Below are 15,847 nucleotides of genomic sequence, written 5' to 3'. Positions count from 1 at the left end.
CATATGCTAGAATGCTACAAATGTTCATATAATAGCATACTACAAATGTTCATATGCTAGAATGCTACAAATGTTCATATAATAGCATACTACATATGTTCATATGCTAGAATGCTACAAATGTTCATAAGCTAGCATACTACAAATGTTCATATGCTAGAATGCTACAAATGTTCATATGCTAGAATGCTACAAATGTCCATATGCTAGAATGCTACAAATGTTCATATGCAAGCATACTACAAATGTTCAAATGCTAGCATACTACAAATGTTCATATGCTAGAATGCTACAAATGTTCATATGCTTGCATACTACAGATGTTCATATGCTAGAATGCTACAAATGTTCATATGCTAGCATACTACAAATGTTCATATGCTAGCATACTAAAAGTGTTCATATGCTAGCATACTACAAATGTTCATATGCTAGAATGCTACAAATGTTCATATGCTAGAATGCTACAAATGTTCATATGCTAGCATACTACAAATGTTCATATGCTTGCATACTACAAATTTTCATATGCTAGCATACCACAAATGTTCATATGCTAGAATGCTACTACAAATGTTCATATGCTAGAATGCTACAAATGTTCGTATACTAGCATACTACATATGTTCATATGCTAGAATGCTACAAATGTTCATAAGCTAGCATACTAATATGCTAGAATGCTACAAATGTTCATATGCTAGCATACTACAAATGTTCATATGCTAGAATGCTACAAATGTTCATATGCTAGCATACTAAAAGTGTTCATATGCTAGCATACTACACATGTTCATATGCTAGAATGCTACAAATGTTCATATGCTAGCATACTACATATGTTCACATGCTAGAATGCTACAAATGTTCATATGCTAGCATACTACAAATGTTCATATGCTAGAATGCTACAAATGTTCATATGCTAGAATGCTACAAATGTTCATATGCTAGAATGCTACAAATGTTCATATGTTTGCATGCTACAAATTTTCATATGCTAGCATACTACGAATCTTCATATGCTAGAATGCTACAAATGTTCATATGCTTGCATACTACAAATTTTCATATGCTAGCATACCACAAATGTTCATATGCTAGAATGCTACTACAAATGTTCATATGCTAGCATGCTACAAATGTTCATATGCTTGCATACTACACATTTTCATATGCTAGCATACTACACATCTTCATATGCTAGAATGCTACAAATGTTCATATGCTAGAATGCTACAAATGTTTATATGCTAGCATACTACATATGTTCACATGCTAGAATGCTACAAATGTTCATATGCTAGCATACTACAGATGTTCATATGCTAGCATACTACAAATGTTCACATGCTAGAATGCTACAAATGTTCATATAATAGCATACTACGTATGTTCATATGCTAGAATGCTACAAATGTTCATAAGCTAGCATACTACAAATGTTCATATGCTAGAATGCTACAAATGTTCATATGCTAGAATGCTACAAATGTTCATATGCAAGCATATTACAAATGTTCAAATGCTAGCATACTACAAATGTTCATATACTAGAATGCTACAAATGTTCATATGCTTGCATACTACAGATGTTCATATGCTAGAATGCTACAAATGTTAATATGCTAGCATACTACAAATGTTCATATGCTAGCATACTAAAAGTGTTCATATGCTAGCATACTACAAATGTTCATATGCTAGAATGCTACAAATGTTCATATGCTAGAATGCTACAAATGTTAATATGCTAGCATACTACAAATGTTCATATGCTAGAATGCTACAAATGTTCATATGCTAGAATGCTACAAATGTTCATATGCTAGCATACTACATATGTTCACATGCTAGAATGCTACAAATGTTCATATGCTAGCATACTACAAATGTTCATATGCTTGCATACTACAAATGTTCATATGCTAGCATACTACAAATGTTCATATGCTAGAATGCTACAAATGTTCATATGCTAGAATGCTACAAATGTTCATATGCTAGCATACTACATATGTTCACATGCTAGAATGCTACAAATGTTCATATGCTAGCATACTACAAATGTTCATATGCTTGCATACTACAAATGTTCATATGCTAGCATACTACAAATCTTCATATGCTAGAATGCTACAAATGTTCATATGCTTGCATACTACAAATTTTCCTATGCTAGCATACTACAAATGTTCATATGCTAGAATGCTACAAATGTTCATATGCTAGCATGCTACAGATGTTCATATGCAAGAAATGCTACAAATGTTCATATGCTAGCATACTACAGATGTTCATATGCTAGCATGCTACCAATGTTCATATGCTAGCTTGCTACTGATGTGTTTATGAAAATTACAGAAATGACTGTACCATTAGCATTGGGGAGCTGTAGATACGAGTTTTTTCAGTTTTTTCATAAAACCGACTTCAAAAACAGACAACCCAACCAATAAAGATCAAAACAAGCCTTGACAACCTGAAACGTTTGCGTTCGATGGCAATACAAAGGTGGAGTTAAGACGTTTCTCCAGCAGACGCGTGTGATGGCTTCATGTGTTTGCTGGGGCACAAACAGGAAAGTAAATCAGGGAACTTAAAAAGCTCTGACCTTTGGCTGACGCTGGTCGTTTGGTTTGGCCCCGGGTGGAGTTGGCCTGCAGTTTGCATTTCTTATCTCCTTCAGATGTCTTCGCTGGCTTCTCAAAGCACATGTCGGCAAGAGAACGGCGCTCCAGATGCAGGACGGGCCAAGCAGTATTTTCCAGATAACAAATCTTCTGTGGGGAGACAAAGTAGCGCAATTACGCTTTGTGGCCCTGATAGCGGATCATGTCGCCGTGTCAACGCCAGCTTCTTATCTGCACAGACGCTACACAATCAGCACACACATGGACCCATTACTCCTGGCTTATGTGGGAGCTTAATGAAGATTTTTGTTTTTTAGGAGCAATAAAAAAACTATTAATCAACAACACAACACAAAACTGTTAACTTCCCAGTCATTTGTCTTATTCATGTTCCAAATAGACAAATTAATCGCTCCTGAGGACCCAAAAGAGTGTCAGTCATAATAATAAGTCATGTATTATTTTTATATATTATTTTCAGTCATTATATGTTAAAAAATAAGTCATGTATTATTTTTATGTTATTTTCATCTTTTATTTTCAGTCATAAAAATGTTTAAAAATAAGTAGTGTTTTATTTGTATTTACATCTATTATTTTCAGTCATTAAATGTTAAAAATAGGTCATGTATTTTATTTATTTATTATTTTCATCTATTATTTTCAGTCATAAAAATGTTTAAAAATAAGTAATGTATTTTTTTAATTTACATCTATTATTTTCGGTCATTAAATATTAAAAATAGGTCATGTATTTATTTTATTTTATTATTTTCATCTATTATTTTCAGTATTTTTTATTTTTTATTTTCATCTATTATATTTATTCATAATAATGTTAACAATAAGTAATTTATTATGTTTCATCTATTATTTTCAGTCATTAAATGTTAAAAATAAGTAATGTATTATTTTTTATACATTTTCATATATTATTTTCATTTATAAAAATGTTGAAATAGGACGTGTATTATTTTTATATATTATTTTCATCTATTATGTTCAGTAAGAAAAATGTGAACAATATATTATATGTATTATTTTTATTTCATATTTCTCAATTTCTTATATTATTTTTCAGTCATAAACTTTTAAAAAATAAGTTGTGTATTATTTTCATTTATTAATTTCATATATTATTTTCAGTCATTAAATGTTAAAAATAAGTCATGTATTATTTTTATATAATATTTATTATTTTTCATAAATGATTTTATTCAACACTTACAGTAAATCTTGAGATCAACTTTTGGTCTATCTGTCGATAAAAAGTGAAACAATTGTTTTTATAGTTTATGCCCTTTTTGTCAAAGAAAAAAACTTTTTTATGGCAAAGTACAAAATATGCAATATTTTCTCTAAAACATACTTCACAGTGTAATATTTGATGTGACGTAATTGGAGCCTTAAATTGGTCAATAATTCATAACAACATTTCAGTTTTATTTTTTAAGAGAATTGAGAATTTAAAAAAAATCCCAGTTAATAATTTGAGATCCAAAAGTGGCCCACTCATTAAAGTGTTAAAAATAAGAGATTGTTTTTTTTTTTTTTACTTTCAACACTTAACTCTCTAGATCAACTTCAGATCCATCCGTCAATTATACGTTTTTATTATTTATTTTTTGTGTGTGTTTTTCTATACACACTAGTGTTGTCCCAATACCAATATTTTAGTATCAGTACTGGTACCAAAATGTATTTCGATACTTTTCGGTACTTTTCTAAATAAGGGGGACCACAAAAAAATTGCATTATCGGCTTTATTTTAACAAAAAAATCTTTAAAAAATCTGCCGAACATGCTCCTCTGCTCGTAAAACCAGCAATGTCGTGATGTGACGACGCGTTGTCATGCCCGGGAAACGGTACTTTTCAAACAGAGTATAGTACCGTTTTTTATTCATTAGTACCGCGATACTATACTAGTACCGGTATACCGTACAACCCTAATACACACACACACACACACACACACACACACATATACTAGAGATGTCCGATAATGGCTTTTTTGCCGATATCCGATATTCCGATATTGTCCAACTCTTAATTACCGATTCCGATATCAACTGATACCGATATATACATATACATATATATATATATATATATATATATATATATATATATATATATATGACACCTCTGATGAAGGCTGCAGAAGCAAGATAGCCGAAACTTGTCAGGTACAAAACTTTACCTTACTAGCCTATATAAATCAACCACTTATAAAAACCGATATATATACAGTCATGGAATTAACACATTTTTATGCCTAATTTTGTTGTGATGCCCCGCTGGATGCATTAAACAATGTAACAAGGTTTTCCAAAATAAATCAATGCCAACATGGCACTGCCATATTTATTATTGAAGTCACAAAGTGCATAATTTTTTTTTAACATGCCTCAAAACAGCAGCTTGGAATTTGGGACATGCTCTCCCTGAGAGAGCATGAGGAGGTTGAGGTGGGCGGGATTGGGGGGGGCGAGGTTGAGGTGGGTGGGTGGGGGGTATGGAGTAGCGGGGGGTGTATATTGTAGCGTCCCGGAAGAGTTAGTGCTGCAAGGGGTTCTGGGTATTTGTTCTGTTGTGTTTATGTTGTGTTACGGTGCGGATGTTCTCCCGAAATGTGTTTGTCATTCTTGTTTGGTGTGGGTTCACAGTGTGGCGCATATTTGTAACAGTGTTAAAGTTGTTTATACGGCCACCCTCAGTGTGACCTGTATGGCTGTTGACCAAGTATGCATTGCATTCTCTTGTGTGTGTGAAAAGCCGTAGATATTATGTGATTGGGCCGGCACGCAAAGGCAGTGCCTTTAAGGTTTATTGGCGCTCTGTACTTCTCCCTACGTCCGTGTACACAGCGGCGTTTTAAAAAGTCATACATTTTACTTTTTGAAACCGATACCGATAATTTCCCATATCACATTTTAAAGCATTTATCGGCGGATAATATCGGCAGTCTGATATTATCGGACATCTCTAAATACATACATATACTGTATGTACATACATATATATATATATATATATATACACACATATATTAGAGATGTCCGATAATATCAGTCGATAAATGCTTTAAAATGCAATATCGGAAATTATCGGTATCGTTTTTTTTAATTATCGGTATCGTTTTTTTTTATTACAACAAAATAAAAAACACAAGATACACTTACAATTAGTGCACCATCCCAAAAAACCTCCCTCCCCCATTTACACTCATTCACACAAAAGGGTTTTTTCTTTCTGTTATTAATATTGTGGTTCCTACATTATATATCAATATATATCAATACAGTCTGCAAGGGATACAGTCCGTAAGCACACATGATTGTGCGTGCTGCTGGTCCACTAATAGTACTAACCTTTAACACTTAATTTTACTCATTTTCATTTATTACTAGTTTCTATGTAACTGTTTTTATATTGTTTTACTTTTTTTTTTAGTCAAGAAAATGTTTTTAATTTATTTAGCTTATTTTATTTATTTATTTATTTTAAAAAGGACCTTATCTTCACCATACCTGGTTGTCCAAATTAGCCATAATAATGTGTTAATTCCACGACTGTATATATCGGTATCGGTTGATATCGGTATCGGTAATTAAGAGTTGGACAATATCGGAATATCGGATATCGGCAAAAAAGCCATTATCGGACATCCCTAATATATATATATATATATATATATATATATATATATATAGTCACACAAATTGATAGCCTGGCCCTTGGCCAAATTCTTTTAGCCCAATGTGGCCCCCGAGACACCTTGTTTAGAATGTTGTCTGTTCACAACAAAGTTTGGACATCCAGCATGAACGTGCATCTCTTTGAGCTTCCATCCTAACATCCAACATCTGCTTGTCCGCCGTATCCAATCAGAAGGGGGGCTGATCCGGGCCGTGACCAATCAGGCCCCCTGCTCGGTGATCTATTCAGAGGATCCTAGTGGAGGACTTGGAACAAAAGCCTAACCCCCAACCATTACATCTTCAAACACCGCCCCCCCCCCATCCATCCTTCACACAAACTTTGCCTTTGATATGTTAGACCCCCGCATGGACACCCCGCCCCCCTCCCCATAGGAGAGGGTCATGACAGAAGCCGAGTATGGAAGGTTCACGTCAACGTGTCCATGAAGACCCGGACTGAGATGTCTTCTGGGGTCACTTCATGAATCATCTTGCGGACTTGTCACCACAACATTGGTTCGTTTGCCAGGTGACTACACAAAAACTACACAACTATTCTCTTTGAAACGGTGCAGAACATGACAAACATCTTCAGCGTATTACAGGGGTGCCTAAACTTACACCACTGCGGGCCACAGACTGAAAAATCAAAGGATGTTGTAGTTTCCACCTTCAAAACCAGTGAAATACATAGGTGTGGGGAGGCGTGGCCGGCAGACCTACAGCGAGGCAGGGCACGCCGGGGCCGACGCCGTGATAAATGTCAGGTGCGTGGATCGCCAACCTGGGCACAATTATATAATCTCCTCTCAATGAATAAAAGGGCGGCAGCCGAGAACGAGGGGCGAGAAGGAGTTGGAGAGCAAACAGTAGATGCAGCGCGGAAGAGAGCGAGAGGCAGGCGACGACGACGCGGCAAACTGAAAAGCGAACCGAAGAGTGAGCAGGAGAGGAGCTGAAAAGCGACCCGAAGAGACTTGAGTATTATTGAAAAATAAACAAAGTCAAACTGCTCGGAGTCATGTCTGCGCTTGGTGGTCCATGGAACCCGGACGACAGCGGGAGACTGTCACAATAGGTTTTTGTCAAAGGACCAGAAAATGCCATTTCAGTCAACAATGTGTGTGACTGCTCAAGAGCCAAAGTTGAACTGAAATGCTAACCGTTAGCACGCTGGCTAAATAGCGTCAAGTAACAAAAAATATGAGCAAAATGAGCTAAAGAAAGTTAGCCTGTGAACAGTACTATGCTAACATGCTAACGTGCATGAACATTTCTAACGTGCAGCATTGCAAATGAAAATATGTTCTTTAATTGTGTTGCCTTGGATAAATAAATGTTAAATAAATATATATAAATACATATCAACTGGGAAGTAAATGTTTGTATACTACATTACCCAGAAGGCTTAGCGCTGTAGACAGGAACAGGAAGTAGACCTGACCTACACGCAAATACGACAGTTGTGCTGATTGACCAATAAATAGTTGATTAGACCAGGAGGGTCAAACTCAGTGGGCCACATTGAATGATGTGGCGGACCATATTGAAGGATGTGACGGAGCACATCAAATAACGTATAGGGCCACATTAAATGATGTGACAAAACAATAAATGACATGTAGGGCCACTTTAAATGACATGGAAGATCACATTGAATGACATGTTGGACCACATCAAATGATGTGGAATAAATACCATGTTATATGAAGTGGCAGACCACATTAAATAACGTGGAGGGCCACTTTAAATGATGTGTAAGACCACATTGAATGACGTGGAGAACCAGATTGCATGACGTGGAGGGCCACGTTAAATGACGTGGAAGAGAATGTTAAATGATGTGGTGGGCCACATTGAATGATATGGCAGGCCAGATTGAATGATGTGACGGGCCACGGTAAATGAAGTGGGGGACCACGTTAGATGAAGTGGAGGACCACATTACATGACGTGGAGGGCCACATACAAATGATGTGTAAGACCACATCGAATGACACAGTGTGCCACATTGAATGAGGTGGCGCACCTTTGATGTGGAATACTACATTGAACGATGTGGCGGGCCAATTTAAATGAAGTGGCGGACCACATTGAATGACCTTGAGGACCACTTAAATGATGTGGCAGACCACGTTAATTGGCGTAGAGGGCCACAATAACGACGTGGAGGGTCACATTCAATGATGTGGAATAACACGTTAAATGATGTAATGAGCGGCCCTGCGATGAGGTGGCGACTTGTCCAGGGTGTACCCCGCCTTCCGCCTGAATGCAGCTGAGATATGCTCCAGCGACCCCCCGCTACCCCGAAAGGGACAAGCGGTAGAAAATGGATGGGATGGATGGATGTAATGAGCCATATTAAATGAAGTGGCGGACCACAATAAATGAAATGGCAGACCACGTTAAATGACGTGGCAGACCACATTAAATGACGTAGAGGGCCACATTAAACAACATGGAGGGTTACGTTACATTATGTGGAATACCACATTAAAAAATATAACGGGCCATATTTTATGAAGTGGCGGACCCCAATAAATTAATTGGTGGACCACACTAAATGATCTAACGGGCCAACTTAAATGACGTGGCGGGCCACACTGAAGGATGTGACGGAACATATCAAATAACGTGGAGGGTCACGTTAAATGATATTACAAAACATTAAATGACGTGTAGGGCCACTTTAAATGACATGGAAGATCACATTGAATGACGTGTTGGACCACATCAAATGATGTGGAATACCATGTTATATGACGTGGCAGACCACGTTAAATGACGTGGAGGGCCACCTTAAATTATGTGTAAGACCACATTGAATGACGTGGAGGACCAGATTGCATGACGTGGAGGGCCAGATTAAATGACGTGGAAGAGAATGTTAAATGATGTGGCGGGCCACATTGAACGATATGGCAGGCCAGATTGAATGATGTGACGGGCCACAGTAAATGAAGTGGGGGACCATGTTAGATGAAGTGGAGGACCACATTACATGACGTGGAGGGCCACATTAAATGATGTGTAAGACCACATTGAATGACGTGGAGGACCAGATTGCATGACGTGGAGGGTCAGTTTAAATGACGTGGAAGAGAATGTTAAATGATGTGGTGGGCCACATTGAACGGTATGGCAGGCCAGGGTGAATGATGTGACGGGCCACAGTAAATGAAGTGGGGGACCATGTTAGATGAAGTGGAGGACCACATTACATGACGTGGAGGGCCACATACAAATGATGTGTAAGACCACATTGAATGACACAGTGTGCCACATTGAATGATGTGGCGCACCACATCAAATGATGTGGAATACTACATTGAACGACGTGGCGGGCCACTTAAATGAAGTGGCGGACCACGTTAAATGACGTTGAGGACCACATTAATTGACGTAGAGGGCCACAATAAACAGCGTAGAGGGTTACATTAAATTATGCGGAATAACACATTAAATGATGTAATGAGCCATATTAAATGAAGTGGCGGACCACGTTAAATGACGTGGAGGGCTACATTAATGATGTGACAGACCACATTAAATGAAGTGACGGACAACGTTAATTGACGTAGAGGGCCACAATAAACGACGTAGAGGGTCACATTAAATGATGTAGAATGACACGTTAAATTATGTAATGAGCCATATTAAATGAAGTGGCGGACCACAATAGATGACATGGAGGGCCACTTAAATGATGTAACGGACCACTATAATGAAGTGGCAGACCACGTTAAATGACGTAGAGGGCCACTTTAAACGACATGGAGGGTTACATTAAATGATGTAGAATAACACGTTAAATTATGTAATGAGCCATATTAAATGAAGTGGCGGACCACGTTAAATGACGTGGAGGGCTACATTAGTGATGTGACAGACCACATTAAATGAAGTGACGGACAACGTTAATTGATGTAGAGGGCCACGATAAACGAAGTAGAGGGTCACATTAAATGATGTAGAATGACACGTTAAATTATGTAATGAGCCATATTAAATGAAGTGGCGGACCACAATAAATGACATGGAGGGTCACTTTAAATGAAGTGGCAGACCAGGTTAAATGACGTAGAGGGCCACATTAAACGACATGGAGGGTTACATTAAATGATGTAGAATAACACGTTAAATTATGTAATGAGCCATATTAAATGAAGTGGCGGACCACAATAAATGACATGGAGGGCCACATTAATTGATGTAACGGGCCACTATAATGATGTGGCAGACCACGTTAAATGACGTAGAGGGCCACATTAAACGACATGGAGGGTTCCATTAAATGATGTGGAATACCACATTAAATAATATAACGGGCCATGTTTTATGAAGTGGAGGACCCCAATAAATGAAGTGGTGGACCACATTACATGATGTAACGGGCCAACTTAAATAATGTGGCGGGCCAGATCTGGCCACAGGGCCTTAAGTTTGACACTGTGGATTAGACAGTTGATGTGCGCGTTTGAGTGCCGCACTAAAACAAATTTGATGGGTGAAAATGACGATGGTTGGTGCGGAAAGTAGTGGGCGTTGGTGAAAGGTGTTAGGCCGCTCATAACTCACAGGGATTGGTTGAGTTTGCACATTCCTAGGAGGACTGAATGAGGACGTTGTGGTCAAGCAAGGAGTGTTTTCCAGTCAAAGCAGTTATCTTTCTATTGTGTCTTTGAATGTTCTGTGAGAAAAGCAAATGCGGAATGAAGCAATGATCATGATCAGTCGACTCGGTCCATTTATACCCTGGTTCAGTTTTTTATCCTTTACAAGGTGGAGGTCTTGCTCTTCCGGGTTCTCCGGACCGCCAATGACGGACATGACAGCCGTGTTCGTCTTTGTGAACAATGATTTATTTTTCAATGCGTTGTGCTTTTCAGCCATGTTAAAGTATCTCGCTTGTTCTCCACCATCAACCACCCCCTCTCCTTCCCGACTGATGCCTTTAACAGAGCGATAGGTGATCAGACAAACACTCACAGCTGTGTCATCTACGCACCTGTCACTAATCTCGAAGCCGATCCTGACACACCCCGCTTCGCTGCAGGTCCGCAGGCCACGCCGCCCCACACAAGGGTCAAAACTGATTCGTTCACAGCTCAGACCGCGGTTGGATTGTCTTCCTGTTTGAGAGTTCAGAATCGGACTGTTTGATTGGCTCACACTCACTGACTGCAGTTGACGAGTTCATACCTGCCAACTTTTGAAATCAGAAAAACCTAGTAGCCAGGGTCCAGGGGCCGCAGGCCCCGGTACGTCCAGGACAAAGTCCTGGTGGGGTGTTCAGGCTTCGCCCTCCGACGCAAAATGATTATTAGCATTCAGACAGGTTAAAATGTTGCTAAAACCATCACTTTTCTATCAGTCACAGTGACTTTTCAAAACAAAAATATTACAGCAAAAATCATATGGGTTGATTGACATGTTTATTCTGTAAGCTAACTTCAATAGTTTGAAATTATTTTGACAGTTAATGCCAGTTATCCTGTCAACCTTTCACAAGACTTCAATTTGTTAATTGAAAGTATAAACAGTATAAACACTTTTTACAGTAAACAAATGGTAAAACAGTACTAAACAATTCCATAAAAAAAAAAATTGGTGTCATTATTAACTTTCTGTCCAAGCTTGTATAATCTACTGCCTTGTTCAATTGTAAAAAATATTCTGTGCCTAAAATTCACATTTCTATCACAATTATCATACTGTAAACATGGTAAGCTAACTTCATTAAAATTAATAGTCCTGTCAATAGCATGGAATTACAATTCAAATGTAGTTTTTTTGTAAGCCTTTCAAAAGAATTCAAAATATGAAAAATTAATGAAAATTAATTTAAGCCATCAGACACTTGAAAAGTGGCACATCACATCTCTAATGTAATCATTTTAACTTTTCAACAGAAATAGCACTGCAAAAATATTAAGGACATACTTCTGTATTTTGGTAGTTATGCTGTCAACATTTAACAAGATTTCTTCAACTTGGACTTGAAAGCATAAATAGTATAAACACTTTTAACAGTATAACAGTACTAAACAATTCCAATAGATAACATTGGTGTCATTACCTTTTTGTTTGCTCAATTATTGCCTCCGTAAATAAAACTTCGGCATTTATCACATCCAAAGAATCTGTTTGGGCGACGGCATTAGACTTGTGTTTTTTTGTCCCAACGTGGTCTTTTACATCGCTAATTCCTCCGTGTCCGATCAAAAAATCTTGTCTGCACAAGGTGCAATTCGCGTAGTTTTCACCCTTTTTGGAACGGATAATTATTCTTCACGGAATGACTGCAGTTTTCTTTTCGGTTTAAGACTCGTATGCGATTTTTCTCCGGCTGATTCCATGATCGTTCGCTCGTTTGGAAACAATGACAACTGATGCCTCGTGCTTGGCAGCGGTGCTATAAATAGCCTCGCGCATGGCATTCGGAATGGCTCGATAGGAAGTTACGGGAAGCAGTGTCGATTGTCATTGTTGTTACGCGATTTCGTGAATAAAACTTTTTTTTTAATTTTTTTTTTTAATTAATGAAAAAACGTATTTTTTATCACTGCAACCGTAACCCGGAATAGGTTGATGAAAACCGTACTAATTACGGGAAAACCGGAGTAGTTGGCAGGTATGCGAGTTAATTTCGTTGTTGGTCTTACTTATCGTCCACAACCCGTTTTCCCCTGACTAGAATAGGACAAAAACTAATCAAAACAAATGCACGTTGACTAAAACAATGAGGAAATTAACTGCAAAGAACTACCGTCTTTGTAAGGCACAGTGTTTTGATTTTTTCTCTGGGAAAACAAGTCCTCAATACAATATGTCTTCTACACCTGGAAGAAAGAGAAGACGTATGGACGCCCTTCACCTTTGCCACGGTAGACAACAAACCACGTTGTGAACCAAAACCAGTTCAAACAGACAAAAGGCGCTGGTGTAAAAGCACACAATTTATTCAGAGTGTCTTTTTGAGGTTTGGGTTCCGATCAGCACCAGAACTGGTAGAGTCCATCCCTAGTCCGATTTAGCAAAAGGTTATGATTAGTGGTCAGGGTTCTTTCTTCTGTGAAAGCAGACGTGCGGGCCAGCGGGGCTCCGGCAGACGGCTCGGTAAGACCCGTCGAGACACAGATCCTGGGGCCCGGCCCAGTTCTCAGCGGGCCGATGACACGGCTCGACATCTGAGGAGTCGGCGAACAGGCCAAAGGGAGGCCGGGGTGTAATTACGGGATGGAGTAATGGCGAGGAGGACAGGGGGGCCAAGTATGCGGCAAAGACCCCCATTGACACCCGGGCCTATGAGGACGACACGGCCCCCGCGCGCATGATGGGCCGTGACCGGCTAGAATTACGCCGTGATGGAATATGTCAGCGCCGCAAACCCGACACTGTCGTCTCGCTTCAAACAAACTACTATTTGTTTGCGGAAGCCAACTTCTGCGCCGAAAGTGCACAGAAACGGTGAAAACATGTCAAAACATGCGCCCACACCGTGACATTAATGTGCTGACATAGCAAGTGGGATCGGCTTGAAATTTCTCACACAGCTACAAAACACCACTGTAACTTCAGGGGGTTCGTCCCAATCGTGAGAAAATGCAACACACACATTTAGTGTGTGACATTTGAGCAAGATCGACCCGAAAACATCTTTGCTGGGACACTCAGTTATTTTAGTCGATTATTTTGTTCGATTAATCGAGTAGTTGGATAAAACAAACTTAAAACACTTCGAATTATTTACCACTTGCCAAGATTTAAAATATTATTTCTAGAAATTTCCCCTTTTTTAAGAGCTATTTACTTATTTTTAGTCATTGACTTTACTTTGTAATCTTAGCATGAATTATATGTTGTCTATTTAGTTAAAAAAATATAGCAATTTTCGAAAATAAGATATTTTGGTTTCCCCTATGAAGAATATCTTGTTGAAATATTCTGCAACATCCCGAGGATGCTTCATTTAAGAATTGCAAGTTGTATAATGCTTGTTTTCAGAATAAAATAATTATCCCTAGCTTAAAAGTCTAGAAATAAAAATGTTAAATTAGGATGTCTTATCCAGCATACTTGCCAACCCTCCCGAATTTTCCGGGAGACTCCCGAAATTCAGCGCCTCTCCCGAAAACCTCCCGGGACAAATATTCTCCCGAAAATCTCCCGTTTTCAGCCGGAGCTGGAGGCCACGCCCCCTCTATCTCCATGCCGACCTGAGTGAGGACAGCCTTTTCTTTATGACAACAGGGTGACAAGAACTAAATCATCCAGACTAGAGATACATTGTATTATTATGTTTATCTTACCTAAAAATAAATATATTTATTAATTTAAAAAAAAAAAACAACATTTTTTTACTATATTTTGCTAAAAACATCAAAATTAATTGTATTTTTATTTGTTTTTTTTCTGACTCCTTATTACATCCAGCCATAGAATTAAACATTAAAATAAACATATTTGAAATCATTAATTTTAAATGATCATAATTATTCATTTAAAATGACCATATTTAATTATTAAAATAATTGCTTGTTTATCAACAACTTTAGCATTTTATTCATTACATTTTGAAACTCTCAGAAGCCAAGTTATGTTACATTCCTTAATATTTATTTATGCAAGTTTGAAGTATCAATTATCTAAACACAGTTTTGTTTGCATATTTTCAGGATGTAGATATCTATATATATATATATATATATATCTATATATATATATATATATATATATATATATATATATATATATATATATATATATATATATATGTATGAAATACTTGACTTGGTGAATTCTAGCTGTCAATATACCCCTCCCCTCTTAACCACGCCCCCAACCACGCCCCGCCCCACCCCCGACCACGCCCCCACCCCCCACCTCCCGAAATCGGAGGTCTCAAGGTTGGCAAGTATGTATCCTGTCAAATTAACTAGCTGCATGGACAGATAATTTCACTAGTTTTTAGTATTTTATTCCTAAAATCTATTCTTTTTATCTTGTTATCCCATTGTCGGCAAGGGTGTCCAAACTGCGGCTCGGGGATCATTTGTGGCCCGCAGCTTTTTTTTTTTTTTTTTTTTACGGCCCATTTTAAAAATACTATTACAAAAAAAACATACAATGTGGAATAACAGAGCAAAGAGGTGAAATGTAACAGTAAAAAGTTGCAAATTTGACTCTAATAACACAAAGTTGCCATGCAGGCTGTTTTTTTTCTTTACAGATAGATCTGAAGATGATCTAGAGATTTAAGTGTTTAAAGTAAAAAATAATATTTATTGATATATTACCGTATTTTTCGGAGTATAAGTCGCACCGGCCGAAAATGCATAATAAAGAAGGAAAAAAACATATAAGTCGCACTGGAGTATAAGTCGCATTTTTGGGGGAAATGTATTTGATAAAAGCCAACACCAAGAATAGACATTTGAAAGGCAATTTAAAATAAATAAAGAATAGTGAACAACAGGCTGAATAAATGTACGTTATATGAGGCATA

General features: G+C 37.8%; 1 protein-coding gene across 5 annotated transcripts in view; it reads right to left on the bottom strand.

Moving 5' to 3' along the window:
• The window catches only part of cdon (cell adhesion associated, oncogene regulated), a 236,013-nt gene that overhangs the window by 137,487 nt on the left and 82,679 nt on the right, over positions 1–15,847 (bottom strand). For all 5 annotated transcript variants that reach the window (XM_061972414.2, XM_061972413.1, XM_061972415.1 and 2 more), the window contains one exon: positions 2,615–2,783. The gene's annotated coding sequence lies outside the window, so the exon portion shown is untranslated. The remainder of the gene's footprint in view (positions 1–2,614; positions 2,784–15,847) is intronic.

Source organism: Nerophis lumbriciformis, linkage group LG17 (genome assembly GCF_033978685.3).
Source record: "Nerophis lumbriciformis linkage group LG17, RoL_Nlum_v2.1, whole genome shotgun sequence".
Lineage (NCBI taxonomy): Eukaryota > Metazoa > Chordata > Actinopteri > Syngnathiformes > Syngnathidae > Nerophis > Nerophis lumbriciformis.
This window is presented reverse-complemented; position numbering and strand designations above follow the sequence as displayed.